This window comes from Thunnus thynnus, chromosome 9, assembly GCF_963924715.1.
Source record: "Thunnus thynnus chromosome 9, fThuThy2.1, whole genome shotgun sequence".
Lineage (NCBI taxonomy): Eukaryota > Metazoa > Chordata > Actinopteri > Scombriformes > Scombridae > Thunnus > Thunnus thynnus.
Genome location: NC_089525.1, coordinates 25643469 through 25664962, shown reverse-complemented (window position 1 = coordinate 25664962; position 21494 = coordinate 25643469). Strand labels below are relative to the sequence as shown.

General features: G+C 37.6%; 1 protein-coding gene across 1 annotated transcript in view; it reads left to right on the top strand.

Moving 5' to 3' along the window:
* The window catches only part of lingo2 (leucine rich repeat and Ig domain containing 2), a 202777-nt gene that overhangs the window by 82068 nt on the left and 99215 nt on the right, over positions 1–21494 (top strand). The window contains exon 3 of the mRNA XM_067599861.1: positions 16818–16904. The gene's annotated coding sequence lies outside the window, so the exon portion shown is untranslated. The remainder of the gene's footprint in view (positions 1–16817; positions 16905–21494) is intronic.

The following is a 21494-nucleotide window of genomic DNA, read 5'->3' as shown; positions in this document are numbered from 1 at the left end:
GAGTTGTTAACAGCTCCATCAAATTGTGATTTTTCCCTCTAAACTTCTCACATGGTTTCATTTCAATAAATGTTCAAATGATCCAATATTTCACCAAAAATCAAAGATTAGAGGAAAAAGTCCAAAAACTGAAAACAGATTTGTGTATCAGAACTTTTTTTCTTTCTCTCCCATTAATCAAATCACGACCCCTCAGATTTATCTGGTGACCTTTTAGCGGGGCCCAGCCCCTAGGTTGAGAACCACTGGACTAAACCAGCTAACTGTATATAAAGTAGTTGAAACTAGCTCCACCACCAGCAGCTACAACAGTAAAATGCTGCTTACACACTGATGCTTCAGTGTTAATAATCTAATGATGTCATATATAGGGACTGAACCATTACTTTTACAGTACTAACACTTCATTCTGCTGCTAATACTTATGTACCTTAACTGAAGTAGGATTTTTCATACAGGGGTTTTACTTTTAATGGGGTATTTTTACATTGCTGTATTGGCACTTTTACTTAAGTAAAGGATCTGAGTTCTTCCACTACTGTAAGTGGGTGAGCTGTTTCTGACATGCATTGTTAGAATCTTTCTATAGATAATAAATGAGACTCTTCCGCTGTCAGTGCAGTCTTGTAATTGGTGGGCTTGCAGCGTTAACAAACAGCAAAACAATGCATAATCCATGAGCAGGACATGAACTTTGTGGGAATCCATATGTACAAAATGATTGACCCTATTGTAACAGCAAACCAGATTCAGCATGTTCTGTAGTTAGAATGTCTGTAGTATGCCTGCATTGTTCCTTTTCACAGCATGTGATCCTCTTGTCCTTATAAAATGTTTGTACACTGCTTGTTTCTATAATGGCTGCACTGCTACCACGTAGACACACCACTGAAATGCACATGTATTGCACTTGTTCTGATTTGTCAGCGCTCACATGTACCTTTGTCGAGTTTAAAACTGACACCATTAGTGCACTTAGTGCTTAGGAGAATGCTGAGCCAATTAACCAGCTGCCTGAACAAATAAACTCCTCTTTCCACTACCTTGCCTCTGTGTACTTTGGTATCTCATCTAAGTTAAGTGCAATGGAATATGATTTAAATCTTTTATTAAGTTTCATTCTTGTATTGTGAAACATAAGCTTTAAATGAATTGCTCATTAAATCAACATTAACCTTATGACACCATTTGCTGCCAAATAATACCACTGTGGCAGAGGAAGGAAATTAAATAGGAGCATTATTTTTTTTTAACCCCCCGCCATTTCCATGGTATCTTTTCTGTAAAAAGAGAATGTGGGTATAGAGACTACATTGGAAGAATATCCATGTGTTTGCACTTTGTATTACTGTGTCACACATCAGTCAGTCATTTTAATGTCTGCTAATCAGTCACATTTTTACATTTTCAGAATTTAGCATTGGGCAGATTGTATAACAGAAATGTCATACTGCAGTGATGTCAGGCTTCTTTATGTATGGGTGAAGGATCCATCATGGGTCATTATTTTGTGGTGTCTGGGCTTGTCACCTGTTAGATGGGTGTGCAATCATTACTGTGACTATATGTTGTCATGTTTAATTCAGTCATTATAGTGAACTTTTTTGGCACAGGCTATGGGCATTTCTGTATATAGCTATTTTATTAAGATGCTCAAGGAAATGTCAGCATTTCTGTATTATGTACAATGGTGCAACACTGTGCTGTATGCTGTAATGATAAAATAATCACTGTAAGCAACAGTGTTAGGACATACTGTAGCATACAGCTCAAATTGAATGCAGCGTTATACATTTCACATACTAATGATTAGCTGTTCTGTGTGGAAGAAATGTCTTCATGTTCCTGCTGTTAATTAAGAGCTCGATTTCAGTCAGAAACATCCTTGTAAACATCATTATGGCAAATGCAGAGGACTTTGGTTGAATGATTTAATTTAATGCAGTAAACAAACCCAACTGTCTGACCATCTCATACAGGTCAGACTAAATTCTGAGAAAGATTTAACATTCAATGCAGGAAAACAAATGTAGCCTTTTTCTGCCTCTGCAATGGGGACAGCTTGTTTCAGGTTGTTCGTCCATCCGTCCGTCCATCCGTCCTTCCTGTTCTCGTGAATGCGATATCTCAAGAAGCCTTCAGGGAATTTCCTCAAATCTGACACAAAAGTCCACTTGGACTCAAGGAGAAACTGATTAATATTTGATGGTCAAAGGTTTTTTCACCATAACTGAAGAATTCATATGCTAATTTTGGCAAAGTTTCACACAGATGTCTAATAGGATAAAATGATGAAGCGATGACATTTTATATCCAAAAGGTTAAAGGTCAATTTCACTGTGACATCATAATGCAAAAACTGCAAAAACACTTTTCTGACCATTATTCAACACCATAACTCAGGAACAGAAAGAAAGATTGTGACCATATTTCACATTTGGTTGGATACTGAATCGGTGACACTAATCTTGGGTGCCCACATTGAAACTGTGGTGATTGTGTAGATCTTCTGTGCTGTTGGGTTGAAGATGTGTGTGAAGCATCAACATTTTAGAAATTGTAGCTTCTTTGCAGCAACATCCATATCTGAAGCTTTGTCTACTGTCATGACTACAACATTGTGTTCTATCAGAATCAGCTTTATTGGCCAAGCATGTGAACACATATAGGGAAAATACATACATTTTATTGAATTCCTTTAAAGTCTTCACTACAAATATTATTTTCTTTTCTCTATAACTCTTAAAGGTAAATGGAGTCTGACAACACATTTCTATAAATATGAGACATGAACATATAGTACCATCTAGTGTACATGTAACTGAGTAGTGTTACAACCGGTTTCTCTGATAGGTCACATTACAGTGTAACTGATTCTCCACTAGTCTCTTGGCAGCAGACAAAGCCATTTAAGTAGCTTATTCAATACAGTTTAATGAATACAGTAGCTTTTGCTTTGGATGGAAATCTACAAGCATTAGATGACTGTTTACTGCAGACATGAGTGTTTCCTGCTCGCACCTGCCTCTCTGTATTCGTCTCCATTACAGACAGAACTAGCCATAAAATCCAAACAGTAGTATAGTTTGTAAAACATACCACATTCCTGGTAAATCATATTTATGTGTGAGGCTGTATGTTGAGCTCTTGGAGACAAAGCTGGAATATCCATGCTGTTTTGCAACAACAAAAAAAGCAATTTTCAGTCAGATATGGGGACATAAAGCTGGCGACCAGGGTAGCTCTGGGAGACAGTAATGTACCCTTGTAACTCAATCTCTAAGCAGTCCACTGAATGGAGAAATGTAGCTTCTTTGGCTCACACCATTCTCTCATCCCCGTTGTGACGTTTTTCAGTTCCCTTCCGCTTAGGTACTGCACTGATCCCCAGCCAGGCTTTTGAGCATAAGGATAACATTAAAAAGATAGCAGCATAATGTTTTGCTTTCATTTATGGTGCTTTCATAGTGTAGCACTGGAAGAGGTTGCAGACAGTAGCTTTCAATAGATTATCAAACCAAAGTAAGCAAACTGATACAGTAAAGCTTTTGTAGTCTAGAGTTTAATTATATTTCTTTTTTTTTTTTCTTCCTTTCAGCTTTCAGCAAGATAATAGCCCTTAAATAGCTGGAACAATAGACAGAACAAATCAACTTTCTTAAAGGTCATTCCTCATCACCAAGTGGTTAGTCTTGCCATCTGAAAAATAGCATGTCATCTTATGTGCTACAGCTATTTCTTCTTTGAACAGGAACCTATTTCATCTTCTGACCTTGATTAACATACCTCTTCACACAGATTTTTCCTAATGAAGAAATGCTTCAGCGCTGTAGCAAATAATTTTAAAGATCAAAACATTATGTACAGTAACATAGTAGCTTGTTAATATTGTAGCCACACAAAGTCACTTTGGAAATAAATAAGTTAAAAGAAAAATACCTTCAGCTTTAAGTAAAACCTCACATGCAGGGGTTAAAGTGGGCCAGAATGATGCAGAACAGTGTCCGGCAGCTTCGATTAATAAGTAAATAAATCTGATTGGCAGTTTCATATATAATAATGTCAAGTGAGTTCATTTTTCGTTTGCTGCAGCCTGGCGTTCCTTCCAGCTGATGCCATCGAGATACTCAACAAATCAGACAGTAATGTCACCCCACAGTCCTGCCCCCACACTGATTTTGGCTCCTCCATACTGGTCCCGCTGCTAGTATGAGGGTCATAAAAGCACCCTCAAATTGGAATGAGTGTATCCCAATTAGAAGGTACATTATTAACGTTAATGTGTGATAATGATAAGATTTAAAGCTTGCATAAGTATTGTCATTCATTTTAGAATTTCCTTAATCAGATAGTGGATATGTACATGATGTGTATTTGAAGTTATGCAGCACAGCCCAGAATAGATGCAGCAACACAGCCCAGAGCCACAGCAAGACATAGGTGCTTAAAAGAAGGTCAGCTGATCACAGTGCCTGTCCACAAAGAAAACAAGTCCACTGGAGCTCACAGTACAAATCAATTTTGGAGTTATTTTTAGGTGAGTCATTTTTCCCTACTGCACTGCTACACCGGATCTCAGGGTTCCCCCACCTGCTACATCCCACTTTAACCCCCAATCTCATGCATACAGAATGATGGACGGCAGTTCTTAGTCCGCTGAATTGCAAAGAGTGGTGCAATTCTTCCCTTTCCCCAGGGATAATTGCTGCAGACATATTCTTTAACCTATCCCATGCCTTAACAAGCATAACAGTCGAGAGATTGATCTCTTCAAAGTTCATAAATGGATGGTTTGATTATCTTCCACACATGAAATAATCCTCATATAGATAGATAGCACACACACTGTGGTGATTTCTAAATCACCATGGGCACAACCTGCCACCAGGAACTTGTCAACAACTAGGGGATTATGTGGATTTTGGGCTGTGCTTCTGACACACACACCCACAAAAAAAACACACATAGTAGAAAAATGTAAGTGTTTTGGTTATAAACAGTCAAGACATGTCTGTACATTTGTACATAGTCTGTCTGTGTGAATGTGAATGTTAAATACTGATTAATAATGAGTATTATCAAAAAGATTAAATCATCTTTCTTTACATTTTTTTACACTCTGCCTTTAGAATTAATTTCCTCTACAGTCCCTTGCCCTCCTCCGACATTGTTTGCAGAGAACACCGCTGTCTGTCTGTTGGTCAAATATTTCAGCCATGTAGGCGCTTTGATGGAGAGATGAGTGACAGAGAGTGCAAGGTGTTTTTAGAGATTGGATGTGGCATGACATTGCCTGGCACAGATAAGAACCGTACTTTGCAGTCGTGTCATTTGTTAAAATAAGCTGTTGGTGGAAAAACAAACATCAGTGTGACATCTGTCATTGCCATGCTTGTCTTTTGACTGACACACTGCAATTAAAGTTCTGTAAAACCTGCAGGCTTGGGTGTTTGAGATATGACATGTTGGAACATGCATATTATTTGACATTTAACCTGCGTTTTAATCTTCTAATTGTTTGAAGAATGGGTTTTTGAAATATTTTATATTTAATTAAATATGCAACCTTGTCTCAATATAATCCCTTGAGAGACAATGAGTGGCACTTTTGTGGGTGGAAATGTTCCAGAGTAGCAGGGAGCAAAAACAATCTATTTCTGCTATGGATTGTTGAGTGGTACACATAAACCAAATGAAGCATTTCTATTGTCACTTCCTTGGGTTCCACTGTTTGGGAATGAGGAGGGGGGTCTCCCTCTATCAGCTGACACGGCTCATTGTTCACCATGGACTAATAAAGAGCTTTACTGCTGGCATTATGCATTCTCTGTGGCTAGTGACAGACTGATGACAAGCCTTAAAGATGGAAGCCATTTCACATTTAAACAATAACAGATGGAGGGCCTCACTCCCTGAATTGCCTCAGCAGACATAAACCTGCATGTAATGTTATTTCAAATAGCAATGTCTTTATATATGTTCGCTTTCATTTATATTGCTACTACAAGTATACAGTATATTTATTTCTAGTGCAGAGCATACATATTGAGGCTGAGGTGCGTTTTGTGTGACCTAAGTTTGCACTTACTGTAAAAAAAAAAAAAAAAAAAAAGCATAGAGAAAGTGCACCACTGAGGCACAAATTGAATTAAATCATTATTGGTTCAAATATGTCATAGAGAGTCTACAGTATAAAGAATTTGATATTTATAGTATTTATATGGTGTCTCCATATAGCTACTTTGAACTTGACTTTAAGCTTAAGTGTCTTCTCTGCAACCCCTTTAGAGTCTAGAGGCATTACACAGCAAATTAGAACTGAGGTTTTGATGTGTTGAATCATGCACATAAGGTCAGCAGATAAGCACAACAGCTTCCATCACCTTTCATATTTACTCAGTCACCAAACAAGGAGTTTAAGAAATCAAGGGAGCCATGTGGTAAGAGTGGAGAACTGAAAAACCAAAGAGCCACTGGTTCAATCCTGTGTCAATGTTCTTGAGAAAGACACTGAGCTCTACCTATACACCCACTGCAAATTGTCAGTATAAATTAATGGTTTGTAATGAGAATTCTTAGCTCACTTTGACCCGCTCTACAGAGAGTAGAAATCAACCCTACAGATAAAACCTTGACCTTTATGCTTCTTTCCTCTGCAGATAATTAGCCGATCGCTTCCTCTTAATCATAAACTCTTATAAGCATGAGGAAAAGGAAAATTGAGTTTTGCCGTTGCCATAGAATCAAGGATTTCATGCTTTCTTCACTATCACTTTGAATCCTCACTTTCACATGTGATAGAAAATCATGGAAAATAATTGGATTGTTAGATTTTTAAAACATGGATTTAAATGGGATTGATTGAGCAGCATACTGTATATTTTATACTGCATTCATAGACCTTCAGACCTGCAACACTGTGACTGCTTCAGTTTATGTCCACAGATTGCCACAGTTTTCTGCAATATCAATCAGCATAGCGTTGCTAGCTCCTGCATTATCAGGGGTTGGGGATGCTGTCAGAATTCTCCCAGTGGTAGTGAAGTCACTTAAAATCCATGAACACATGAGAATCCACTGATTATTTTACTAATCAAGTGCATGGGTTCCTTTACTGTGGGTTGAAATGCATCTGTGACCTGAGACATTGATTAGATTTGGAAGGAAAATGAGCATTGCTGTGCAGTAAAACAATTCATGTATGTGCATTTACTTGCAGATACACAGGAAGAAAGAGACAGACTGGCAGGCAGATACACAGACAGAAAGTCAGTGAGCTTTTTTCCACTATGTACATTTTCAGAACACTTAAGTGATTCTCAATCCCAGCATGCCTCAGCCTGCCACTGCCATGACAGATGCTCCAAAATTGAATATAGATTTCAGTGAGCAAGGCAGGCGTGCCTGATGAATCGCAATTTGCTGCTGTCCATATTTCATAGTCACCACTATGGATAGCTCAAGGGGAGGCAGTGCAAGCACTATGGCTGCACCTGCCAAAATGTCAGTTGGCTAGTGTCAAATGATGATCGGTACTTCATAAAAGCCCATATTTATCCCACACTAATTCATGCCCAACATCATTTTATCACCAAAATATACATCCATGAGTGGGGGAAAAAAGGAATATAAATTGAAAAGACAGGCTTCATTTCATAAAATGAAGTGATCTTAAAAGAAGCCTGCATGATGACAATTGCTCAGCAGTAGAGGATTGTAGGAATGGTGTACAGTAGCTTGAGGGTGGAACAGATGTAGAGAGCTTCCCCAAGGGGGGTGGAGGTGCCTTGACTGTTGTGTACCTGCCAGTCTATTTATAGCTTGGTTTGAAGTACTTATAAAATGACACTGGATGCTATTGTTTTGCAACGCAGTGCTCTTGTGCAGAACTTCTGCCTTTCAAAATGATGACTATTTGATCACTTGCCTGTGGAAGAGCTGTCACCACTTTGACTCAAATTTAAATGAGCATGCCTGTGTTTTTGCATATGTAATCTAGTTTATGACACATTGTGTGTACTTAACCTTGCAGTTGACCATTTTCCAAAACATATATAGCTGTTTTTAGCTGCATTCTTCTACCTCGCATCACCCTCTTTCATTTTTTCAATTCATTCCTGTACAGTATGAAAATTAACCTGCTTGGATAACATTTTTATCACCTGTCATCATTAAATATTGGTTTTGAAGTGCTACTGAATGCACACAAGCCCATTAAGATGTAACTAATCAGCAATCAGTCATATCACTGTATGTTGTGGCACAGTATGCCACAAGAAATGTAGCACATTATGCAACATAATAAACACAGTGAAATAGAACAAAGCATAAAACACATCATAGCACGTTGGAGATGCAACACTGTGGAAGCTCCAGTATGGCAGCTTAATTATCATAGCATTTTACTCAAGTGTTTTTTTGGGGGTAGTTTTTTCATCTCACGACTCATTTTTCAGCTATTTGGGGCAGGCAAAACCTAAGACTTGTCTTTGTAATTAGACGACATGCAGTTATTGTGCCAGCAAAAGTCCAGCCCACTCTGTGGGCAAATGGACACCTTACTGGCCACTGAGTGGGTGATACAAAGGCAGAAGGCAGTATTATGCTGATATGAGTGATCCAGTGAAAAGCAGATAAATTTTTTGTGAGATGGCAAATGAAAATGAAAACTCATACTTAAAGAAAATTGTGTATCACAAAAGTCCAATTTGAATTCCTTTTATAAAAAGCATTTTACAAATCATTTTTATAAATTAAGTCATTTAATGAAATGGAATATGAAATTGCAGATCTAATTAACATTTCGCAAATTGTTTTATTAATAGCTTAATTGTGCCATTTAGTGTAAATGTGTTCAATTACCGCATTAATTATTTGATGCATCTATAATTTAATCAACAATAATTTACCATTGAACAAATCTATAATAATTAAACTGTCATAATAGAAGCTCCATACAACACAAGCTTACCTGCATTATATCCAGCCAATTCTGCCCGACAACATGTTTAGAGTAATGTGAAGGCAAAAACAAACCCACAACAAAGATATTTCCACCCTATTCCACTTACTGTACATTGTATTTTAACAAGACGATATGTTAAAGTTTTATCACTATAGACTATGTCCAGCCTTTACACAACCATTCAAGAGGATAAATAAGTTAAATAAATTATTTGCACAAGCAGCATAAAGCAAGTTTTCTGATCATTAATTTCAAGCTTTGAAGGCAATGGGCACTGGAATACATGTTACATCTAATGTCTGAGCGATAGCTTTAAAAACCTCACTCCCTACGAATCCTCACTTAACTCGCAAAGTTTATGATGCTGGAATTTCATCTAGTTCCCCACAGTGAAAGTATCGTGTTTAAAATGCCTACATAAGACACAGATAAGAGAGTCAGATAAAATGTAGGTGTCTCACAAACCATGTTTTGTTTAGCAGCAGGAATTTAAATATATGGAAATAACCACAACCTACAGCACAATATGCTGCTCCTTAACCACTGTTGCGATTGTGTGCTCTGATGCTGTTAGCATCCTCTCTGTTCTAACTGCCATTGTACATGTCAGACTTTGTTTTGTTTCTTTTTTTACCCTTTTAAAAACAAGCCTTTGGAGTGAATTGCACGATGCCACAAGGGGGTGCAGGAGATGGCAGAGCTTTCTAGTATAATTAGAGTAGACATGCTACATGTGTCTGTGTGTGTTGCCGCATCTCATTAAGGAGAGGTATGGGCCACTGAGCTGGCTAAGAGGAACGGATAGGGAGCATGTGGTGGTGTAGTTTCCTTCACCACAAATGCAGCCGCTTGGCTCTTTCTCTCTGGAGTCATGCTGAGGCCCCTGGAGCCAAGGCCAGTCAAAATGGTTCCACTTGATGCAAAGGCCCTCAAGGAGCCCACTGTCAAAATTGACTCACACGGACACAAAATGCAATCTATGTGTGTGTAAATGTACTTTGCAGATCACATTGAGCAGATGCACACATATGGAATATGTACAAATGCACAAATACACAATGTTGTTATTACAGTAAATTGGAAACCTATGCAGGAAAATGAAACAGGCATATTTCTCTAATGAAAAATGAAAATGTCAGTAGCTGTGGGTACATGAACACTCATACATGTATGCGTACAGATCACTCTGTGATGTGCTGATGACAAATATCAGATAGCTATAACCTAGGACTTATTTGCTAGGTTTTGGCTATCATAACAAAATTGATTGTGTTACACATTTCATTATTACTCCATTGTAGAGAATTTTACTTCACTTCTCTAGTGCAAAAAGCAAGCCTATGGTTTTATCTACAAAGCAATGAAGATAATCCTTTCAACATAATAGTACACGCTGTAAAGGTACATCTTTAAATGTATATAATTGGACAATTATTTTGACATTTCAGTTACATAAGTCCATTTGATATTTTTTTTTTATTTTTTATGGCTGTCAGTTATCTTTTGTAGAAGAAGCAGAAGAGTTATGTTGCCCAGCCAGGGGGTGTCTTTGCTTTATTTTACCTTTTTGAACTCCCACACTCAAAACCTTTCATATTTAAATTATTGAAGTCATTCATAAAAGATTATTTTATTTTTTATGTAAAGTTAATTGTATTAATGCAAATTTAACAGATATTTTAACTTTGTAACACCTTGAATTACTGCTTGTTGACACATTAGTACAATTTATGATGACAAGTGGTAGATAAGAGAGCCTGTAAAAATCCCACAAATCCTTGAAACTACCCATCAAAGACTGATGTAAAGAAGTTTTCCCAGAGGGCAGAACATCCGATAGGACTTGAAAGATGAATCAGGGTTCTTGAGCAGCCTGGCTCATGTTAGGTTAAATAACATATGTAACACCACAATATACACAAGTTTCAGCAAATAGATAATTGGAAAATTGGGTGTAGGCAGGTCCCTTTGTAATGGGGGAGTTGTCATAAAGAAAGTATGTGATGTTAGTGCTTTTGGGTTAGAGTCTTTGACCCTTACGTGTATATTGGAGAGTATTACTCCCAGCAAACTGAGGAATGTAAAACTCCACAGTTCATAATTTATGAATTATATAAACAATCACAATAAGAAAAAAAGGTTTAAAATAACAAGAATTCTCTTTGAGTCCATGATCATTTGAAATGGGATGTCAAACAACAGTGGGAGATCTTCAGTTATGGTATTGTAGTCATGGCAATGTAGTCCTAAGTCAACTCCCTTTTCAAGTTCAAGTCCTGAATTTTGAGTTTAAACTTTTGAGATTTGAATTATTTTGTTTATTATGTTTAACATCAACATAATTGTACATGAAAAGCAATGAACAAAGGGGGAGAGAGAAAGACAGAAACACTTACTGTCACAGTAACCTACGTCAGTGATTTTTAAGAATAGTGATTTAAGATAGTAATGCTTGGCTACCTTCCATTAATGAGAGATAGCTAGTGTTAGACATTGGTGATTGGTTATTGATTTTGCAAGACAACATTTAGGCTACCAAATCTTGGATGCAAAGATCCCCTGATCACACTGACTGTGTGGAGGGCCCATTGATTTCATGTTAGCAAAGATACTTAGCTCCTAGTTCAGTTATAGCAATTCTCTTTTCTTTTTACTTGTAATTGTGCACTTGAAAAGTGGATATGAAAAGTTAAAGGGGACCTATTGTGCTCATTTCCAGCTCTATGTTTTTATTCTGGGACTCCACTAGAGTAGCTTTGTATGATTCATAGTACAAAAAAACTCCTTATTTATTTTATACTAGCCCTTTATGCCGCCCTCTCAGTCCAGTCTTTGTTCTGATTGGCCAGCTCTCTGGAAGCCTGCCGAGGAGCAGCTGTATCGAGTCATGTTAAGTTACTGCCAGTGAAAACCCAACATTTTCTGCTTTACTGCTTCATATTCTTCATATTGTGAAGAATTTACAAGACATGAAATGTCTTCCTCACCAAATTGGTGAGGAAGACAATAAACTGAGTTATTTGTTCAGTAGATCAGTCAGAAATAACGCAGGGAGTAATGAGAGAAACAAAAGCAGAAACAGCCACAGTGATGATGAAGTTTGATGCAGAGCTGCAGATGACCAGCACACCTCCAACAGGTGAACAACTTATTTTACTTTGCCCTGCTGTGTAATGTTAAAACACTCACAGCGTGCCAGCTCGACTCGAGTCATGGCTCAGCGTGAATACCTCCAAAACAATGGGAAAAATGCCATAATGTTAGTGGAGCAGAGCAGTGAACTTGCACACTGTGCGTGGAGCAGATAACCATATAAAGAAAACCGTCATGAATTGACATTGTCTCAGGCTGAAATAGAAAAAAAAATGTTGGAAACCAAGCATTCAGAGCAGGCTGAAGCCAGTGTTTTTTGCTCACAGGAATTACGTCTACATACTTTTACCTCATTACTTGACATTTTTGCCACTTTTAACATGAACACCCAACATTGTAACATTATATATATGACCGAAAATAAGGAAAAACTTAATAGGTCCCCTTTAAGTTTCTACCTTTAGCTTTCATTCTATTTACAACACACTCCAATGATGACAACTTTTCGTAGTGGAAGTAAAAACAAGTATCAAATCATTAATACAGCCTTCTCAGGCCAGCCCTGTAGCATCATCCATTTCCACACTGACCATCTACTGTGTATGTCCAGTGTTTCTCAGTCTAAGTCTCATAGTTTAGCCAGAGAATGTCTCAATACACGGCTAACTTACTTAGAAGAAATCACACATCTGAGCTAATAAACAGAAACATTATTCTTTATGGTAAATGTTTCACATTTGAACACTTCTTTGAGCTGAAATCCAGTCGTGTCTCACTGATGTTAAAGGCAAAATTAAGTCACAAATCTTGATTGAACACTTCTGTCATGTCAAGTCTAAAATCATTAGATTTGAAACTTCAAATGCAGGTATTGATTTCCCAGATTAGTTCCTCCTGTCACGCTGAAGCTGTGCTATGTGAAATCAACCGGTGTAATGTAGTATGAAACACAGTATATGGTAGTATTGAGTGAGAATGTATTTCTTTATTGTTTGCCATGGGAACTGACGTATGTATTGGAGCTTTGGTAATATAAAAATATATTACCTTAACAACAGCATCTGCTGTTATAATAGTATGTTTGACAATGATAAGTGTCCAAGCCCTTAAAGGTGCAGTGTGTAGGATTTAGTGGCATCTAGCTCACAAAAAAATACTCTCTAGAGATAGTGTTTGATTTTTCCATTCTGAGCTACTAGAATCATGGCGATGCAAGATGGCGACCTCCACAGAAGAGGGCCCGCTCCCTATGTAGATATAAAGGGCTCGTTCTGAGGCAATGAAAACACAACGATTCTCATTTCAGGGGATTATACACTAATAAAAATATACTTATGAATATTATATTCCATTTCTGCCAAGTCCATTCCACTAGATGCCACTAAATTCTACACACTGGACCTTTAAACGCTGAATGCACATTACAAAAGAAAATAAAAGTTATATAGGCCAACAATTTGAATCCTCATATATAAACAGCTCTTTAACATGTGAAACCTATAGTACCAGTCAAAAGTTTGGACACACTTTCTCATTCCAGGGAATGGGAAAGTGCGTCCAAACTTTTGACTGGTACTGTATGTGAAGGAGTGGGTGTGATGGATGTAATTTAATGGCTCAAATTAACTTCCTGGAGGGCCTCAGTCTCACATCTTCAATTCTCTTGCTTTTTTTTTTTTTCTACCTTCACTGGAGCAGACCAACTTCTTAATTGGCATAATAATGTGATTAATTGGCTTCTTGTCATCGGGCCCACTGAGTTTTACACTGTAAAGAAGTATAAATCAAGCGTGTATTTACAAGCAATCAAATGCTCAAGATCGAAAGGAACATATACAAGATGCCCAGCTGTGCAAAGTAATTGGTTCTGCTTTATTAGCTCTGTATCATTAGTTGAAAGGAAAGACATTTGGATCAGGAGGATGAGTATGTTATGTAGTTTTAATTTTGTCTCAGTTTTGACAACACAGCATAACATAACATCACAGTGAATGGAACTGCTATGATAATATTAAACTGCAGTAACCATATGGACTTTCCTTCTTCTTCTGGTGAAATTTGGGGACTTGAAAGTCTTGTGTTGCTCTATCTAGTGTAACAACATCAGGAAAGATGTTTTTCAAATACATGCACATTCCACACATAAGCTTAAAAATATGCATTTCAGTTAAGAAGTCACACTTGTCCTAAACTAGCTGAAAAGTTATGTAAAACATACTTTGAATTTCAAGTACATTCAAAGAGGGTGGCTTTGGACCTTACTAAGAGTGACTAACTGTGTAACATAGTTAAAATCAGATTTCACTCATTTTGATAATGACTCTCACTTTTGCATGTAATCATCAAGGGACAATTCAGTTTATTTTAATTTATTTATGTATTTATTATTTAATTTATTATGTAATTTATTTATGTATATCTGTATATTATTGACAAAGAAAAGCACACGTTACAGGAGAATATATATATCATGGTTATAAAAATACAGTTGCATTAATATCTTTTGTGTTTTGTTTTGTTTTTGCTTTTTGCTTCCCAAGAATGTATACTACTTCTATTTTTTCTCACTTGCAGTTGAGCAGTGAAGTCAGAAGAAGAAGAAGAAAAAAAAATACTCCCATTTCACAATCTGTCCCTCACCATTCTCTATACTGCAAAATAAAGCACCGATTACTGGGTTTGGACTGTGGTAGTTAAGAACAAATGCTGATGAAGCTCTGATGTCTATTACAGCATCCAGGTGCTCTTGCATATTAAGACACTTTATGGTCACATAATTAAAGACAGGCACTATTGTCTTGATTGGTGTGCATCTTGACTCCAGGTGGCAAATGGTGTGCTAATGCATCCTTATGAATCAAGGCCAGGCTTGTGGCAGACAGGGGTATCTGTGATCATTTTTTCAGAGGCCAAGGTATGACAATTTGTCAATAAAAGGTTATTAAATCACATTATATTCAATGATATACTGTATTTCACATTGAATTACGATCGCTTTATTTGGAAGTATGTGCTGTAGTACATCGAGTACAGTGGAAACTGCTTATCGTGATGACAGTTACAATAATCAACTGCTTATATGGATCAAAAAGCTTGGGACAGAATCATTCCTATGCAAATGCTATTTAAATTATTTGCTTATAGTAATCAAGTAGTCTGCTTATAGTGTTCATTTTGGGTCTTTTCATACATGACAACATATGGAAAAAAGTTGTAAAACTACGGTAATTCTATTTTTTTTTACTTTACTCCCATGATACACGTATCATATGTACTTAGCAGCTGTGGCACCATTATTGCCTCGCATCTGCTTCTGGCTGGTTACGTGAGGCTTGTGTTCCATGCACATTGAAATCATGATGGGAAAAAGAAAGTTTTCTCTCAAGAAAAACAAAGTCTCCTCAAAGCTTATGACAAACTGCCAAAAACGAGCGAGTGCGATGCAGCATCAAGACAACAAGCGTTTAAACAGCTGTACTCTATTTTGAAGCATCAATAAAACTTAGTAAATAGCGAGGCTGTCTGTTTCATTGCTTTTTATTTATGTAATAAATATAGATATATCAATTAGATGGTAATCTGCACAAGAAATAAAGAAAAATAAAGTCGGTTATAATAATCATCCCCTTATAGTGATCAATTTGACCTTGACAGACGTGATCACTATAAGCTGTTTCCACTTTATATGTACAGTCTTGAAAGATTCCAATACATGTTAGTTAAGAGCACCGGGACTCTCAAGCAGCGCAACGGCAGAGTGTCAATGTTCATAAGACTATAATGTAAAAATCCATGCCAAGACTGAGCCCCTTTTGATATATACCATCTGTATCTAATATCGTCATATTAAGATTACTGGGAGAACTGCATCGGCATCAAGGACTTCATTTTTCAATCTGGAGTGTCAAAGACGTTTGGCTCATGTGTAATATCAAGGGCAGACAAAAAGGGGATTATTATGAATTCAGCAAAATCACCCTTTCACGGCCCATCAATATTCTGTGGTCACTGTGAGGAACCACGTTCAGGCTTAACGAGGGGATCCACCGGATAAATGATCAAAAAACAGGACAGGATTGTCCTTGAACTCTTAATGGTGCTACTAATAGTGTGGGGTGTCAAGAGCGATTTTAACAAGACTGTCCTGAGTCAAACTCTTTTTTTTCTCTCTGCCTTTGGACTTGGAGAAGATAACTCCCCCCACTCTCTTTCTCTCCTCTCTCTCTCTCTCTCTCTCTCTCTCTGTCTCTCTTATCATTGCATTACCAACTCAGGCACGCCTTTTGCATAATCACCATCCGCTGTATTTCTTCCTGTAGTCGGGATGAGGGGACTCATTATAGTAGAGAGAGAAGCAGGCAGGGGCCAGTGTGAAATGCATAGGTCACATTGTTTGCTAGGGACTTGAATTCTGCTAAAAAAATCTTTAAGCAGAAAATTTTACCATGGACTCAGCACAATACTGACACTGCAAGCCTTGCTTTGGTTAAAATAGAATAGAATAAGTATAGAAGGTATATACTGTATCATGTTATTTACTTTGTGTGGTTTGAAAACTCAGAATATAGCAAGACCTTTGCTTTTGCTCACTGTTTCTACTATTGATTCCTCGTCTCTTCTACGTCCATCTAATTTCTAAGTATTGTGTTTTCAAGATGTTTCAAATTGTGATCTTTATGTATCGATTCTTATTGTAGCTTATAAGCTTACCTGTAATTTTTCTCTTTATTCCTACTCCTTTCCTCTCCTCTCCTTCTAGATAAAAGAGATAAAATAGGGACGACCACAGCAGAAGAAGAGAGAAAAGAATAGGCCATGGCTGAGGGGATGATTGCTTCTCAAAGTGGTAAGCAGCAGACATTTAGAGTCTCTTAGCTGTTTTGTTCCAAAGACTTGTGTGTTCATTTTAGATGATTTCATTCATTTTGCGTCAGCCCTGGTACCTTTATGGTAGAGAGAAATGGACAAAATAACAGAATCATTAAAAAAAAAGCCTTCTCCGTGGTTTCTGTAAGGTCAGAGTGACATGATTATGTTTTTCACTACCTGCAGCCATCTTGAATTTCAGTGTGTGGTTCTTGCCCAACCATTTCAACCCATTTACTCCAACATCATGCTTTTCTTTCTTCATTTGGTCATTGCAGACAGTGAAAAAAGTCTAAATATTACTTTAGTGACCAGAATCCTCCAATCAAGGACCCTTTTTGAGCACATCACAAGCCAATGGGATTTATTGTATAGGGCTTTATTTTTTATCCAAACGTACATCTTTAGCTTTGTGACACTGGACCTGTTCAAGTCTCCCAGCTACATCGGCTTTACATGCTCAATGTCATCCAGTTGCAATGTTGTGTCAGTGTCTCTTGTTGCAGCCTCTCTGACCGCTGACACAGAAATCATTGCTGAATAATGCCTTGATCCCTCATCAATGCAGCCAGGACAAGCAGGTCAAAACTGCAGGATGTGTGCCATTTGAAGAAAAGGGTTCACATCGTCACTCTAGATTTTCTGTCGCACCAGGAGCATCCTTTAAATTTACAATGAGTCCATGAACTCTTCACAGCTTCTAAAGAAAGCACCTATGATTCATAAATAATTTAAGGATATGGATTGCAAAGAACAGCAAGTACTGTGCATTTTTCTTCTGTCTTGCTTTAAGGACATAATTGGAAGTCATTCTCAGTGAAGCCACAGATTATTATTTACTTATTCATATACAATTGAGTTTGATGTGTGTCTGTAAGGTAGGCAGTGATATTTACCATGTCTTTTGAATCTGCTTTTCTCATTGTTTATCATGACCTGTTGTCTACCATTATATGTACTGGCTCCTTGGTGTAAGATTAACATTTTGAATATTATTATTATTATTATTATTATTATGTCAGTGTCACATGAGACAGGATACATACTCATCATTATCACTGTCTCAGTGCAATGTAATGAATCATAGGTTTGACACATCTATAAAAAATGACAGTATATACTCTTTTCATGAAATAGCCTGACCCTGTGAGTCTGGGTGAAAGCTGATCCCTCATTAATTTCAGCTCTTAATGCCTCAAGCAATAAGTAGTGGCTGAAGGGAGGAAGTCATTACAGATACATTTTAAACCTTGATAACATTAGCACATAAATTCTACAAGGGAGGTTGCAATTCAATATTCTGAAAATGGCCTTAGTAATTACTATGTACAATTAGTAATTGTATGTGATGCTGACTGCATTAAACGACAAACCTTCAACTTTTCCTACAAGCCATACTGCCAGTCTTAAGCCAGTGCACACTCAAGATACTCTGGATACTACAGTTATGTTTTGTAATACAGTCATGTAATGTGACAGTATATACTGACAGAGGATACACATGCTGGTAAATGCATGAGGGCCAATAGTTATCATTCACATGTCACATATAATCTAATTAAAATTATCTTGATGACACCCGCACTGTGCAATACAGTGTTAAACAGCGTAGAACAGTGCATCTCTTCCAGGCATGTTTGTTTTTCCATGCATGTTGAGTGAAGATCCATCATTTCTTAAGCCAATTCCAGTATTCACTCAAAAAGATCATCTTGACAAGAGTTTAATTTACAAGTCAAACTCCAGTTCACTTCATCTGCCAGTAGCCAAGCTTTTGTCAGAATTTAGATTGCATGTGTGAGTGTCTAAATTTGTGAGTGTGTGTGTGTGTATGTGTGTGTGCAAGCATCTGTGGGGAGCACACACGTACTTGTGTGTGTATGTTTACGTGCGTTTGTGTGTGTCTGCAAGAGCGTCTGTGTTTGGGGGAAGAGAAAGCGATAGAAAAGCAACAGAGGTGATGTTGTGTGAAGAGATGGGAGGCTGCAGACAGATAGTGTCATTCCCTCAGTATCACCATTAAATCTTAATCTCCTGGCCCCTCATGGGAGGAGCCAGCCGAGCATGGGATTGTGTTTTGCATCTAAATCAAGATGTCGTGTTCCTTCAGAGAAAGCTGTATTGAGACAAACTTTGATATGTCCTCAACTTCCCGTACCTCTAGTTGCACAGGCTGATCATCCAGCTGCTGTCGTTGGTACTAAAGTCTTGTTAAATTCAATTACCTTGTGAACTGTAACTAATCAATTAAAAAGAAAGAGAGAAAACAAAAGTCCCAAGGGAGTGTAAGTTATCAAACAAAGTGTGAAAGTTTCAGCAGGTTGCATCATGGGGGCTGAGTTTTCATGGCAGTTTTATGACCCGGCTCAAGTGGCCACAACGAAAGGGAGATACACCATCATGAATGTTTAACAAAAGATAATTTATTAAATCAAATTAACTAAATATTTAATGTATGGAGTGTGGATGTCAGTAGGATCAGGGCAAAGTGTGTGATGTAGGAGTGGAGAGCGTGTGTGTATAGGTGTTGGATGGTGCATAAAAGCAAGAGAAATAACTAAGGCAGCATAACTAAACTGAACCAGCACGGGTATCTGGAGGGGAGAGCAGAGAGCTGCAAATAACAGCAGCAGCCACAAGCAGTCAGAGGAGAGTGAGAGAGACTGCCACAGCTGCAGCCTGGCCTTTAACAACCCAGCAACCTTGTGGGCCCTCAGGTGTTGCCAGTTGCCCTAACTAACACCTGCAGAAACAGAGCAGACAGGTAAATCCCAAGGCCAAACACAGATGACACCAGGGGTCATCACACAGCAAAAAACAGTTTGTAATTGTATACTAAGAAGTTCCTCCTTTTTTCTTTTTTCTTCTTTTTTTTCTAATACTCAGTCATTGCATACGGAGGCCCTGAGAGGCTAGTAAGAAAAAAGTTTCCGGTGATCCATTTTCTAAGACTGATCTATTCATTATTACACCCCCATTCATTATTATAAACAGTTCACAACAAGGTCTGTGGATTATTTTGAGTAATCGAGTCATGATTTCTGTAAAAAGACATTGCTTTTGAGTTCTTCAAATGTTTTTTTTTTGTTGTTGTTGGGTTTTTTTGTTTGTTTTCTTTTTGGTGCTTTGAGTGCCACAAACCAAGTGCAATTCAGTTTCAGTGACAGCAGACATCTCCAAAACTAGGCAAATCACACTGAAACGATCTGGATGGATAGACAGCACTCCAGGTAATGCGGAAATCTTTTTTCTTTTTCAACTTTTGGATGAACTGCCCCTTTAAGGTGTAATGAAAAGGCCTGAAAGATGGATCAAGTAAAGGACTATCATCTGATCATTGCGGTATTTTGTATAAAAGTTTTCATGAGGTAGGACTAACAACACATTCTTTTTTTCTCTCTGAGCACTTTCACTGCCAACAAAATCAAGTTTAGCTCGCTGCTCCAATATGTTTGGATAGCTTGGGTCATACTTTATAACACCTTACCTACGCACAGCTGATCAGGTTTGAATTTCTCCCCAACAGTGTGTAGGTCTCATTCTGCCCACTGTGAAACAAGACAGCATTATTCAGAGTCAGTTGCTGTTACTTAAGTATTTTATTCATTAAATAAATAAAACAAACCTTATTAATTTTACATGGCCTCGTCCTTCACCGACATAGCTTACACCTCGCCAAAAATCAAATGTTGGACTTCTCTCTGGAATATTAAACAAACAAAAATGAGCTGACTGGCCTCGAGGGTGATACAGATTGGTCTAAGTGATTGGTTCTCAAAGTGGGGTCTAGGGACCCCCAGGGGTCCATGAGGGGATTCCAGGGGGTCCCCATAAAATGTAATATAAGAATAACTACTCTGATCAGAGGTTTCACTCTCTCCATGGTTATCTCCCACACTTACAGTACAGACAGTTATTGAATTCTCTACTAAATCTTATCTAACAACTATCTTCTCAGACAGGGTCCCTGGGACAAAAATCTTATGAAATGGGGGTCCACAGCTCGTTACATATCAATTTGGGGGTCCCTGACATGAAAATTTTGAGAACTAATTGTTTAAGTACCAATGGTTCAATTGTCAACTGAAGGACTGATTAAGAATTAGCATCTCACTATAATTGCAATATTCAATAAACAGCATCCAATTCTATGTTATAAATATGAATAATAACAATATTAATTTAAATTGCTAAACTCAAAAGGTATCCAAAGTGCTTATTCTGTTGTGTGTAGCTATCATTAAATGTATATCATCCTGGTAAAACTATTTTTCACACCTGTTCTTAAGTCATAAACACAGGAGACATCAGACGTATGAGATGGATAACCAGAATTTTTTTTTTTTTTCCTCACTTGAATCTCAGGGCTGCTGTGATTGGCAGTACAGTATTTGCTTGTCAATGAGAGCCTACTATGTGCTCTTTCAAAAATGAAGCAAATATTGGTGTTTAAAATAATATTGTTTTGTTTTTGTACATTTCCTTTTTATGCACTCTAACTGGAGTAATGAAACCCTGTTTGATCAATGTTGCGTTTATGAAAACATAACATTAGCAGTGGGTATTTTTG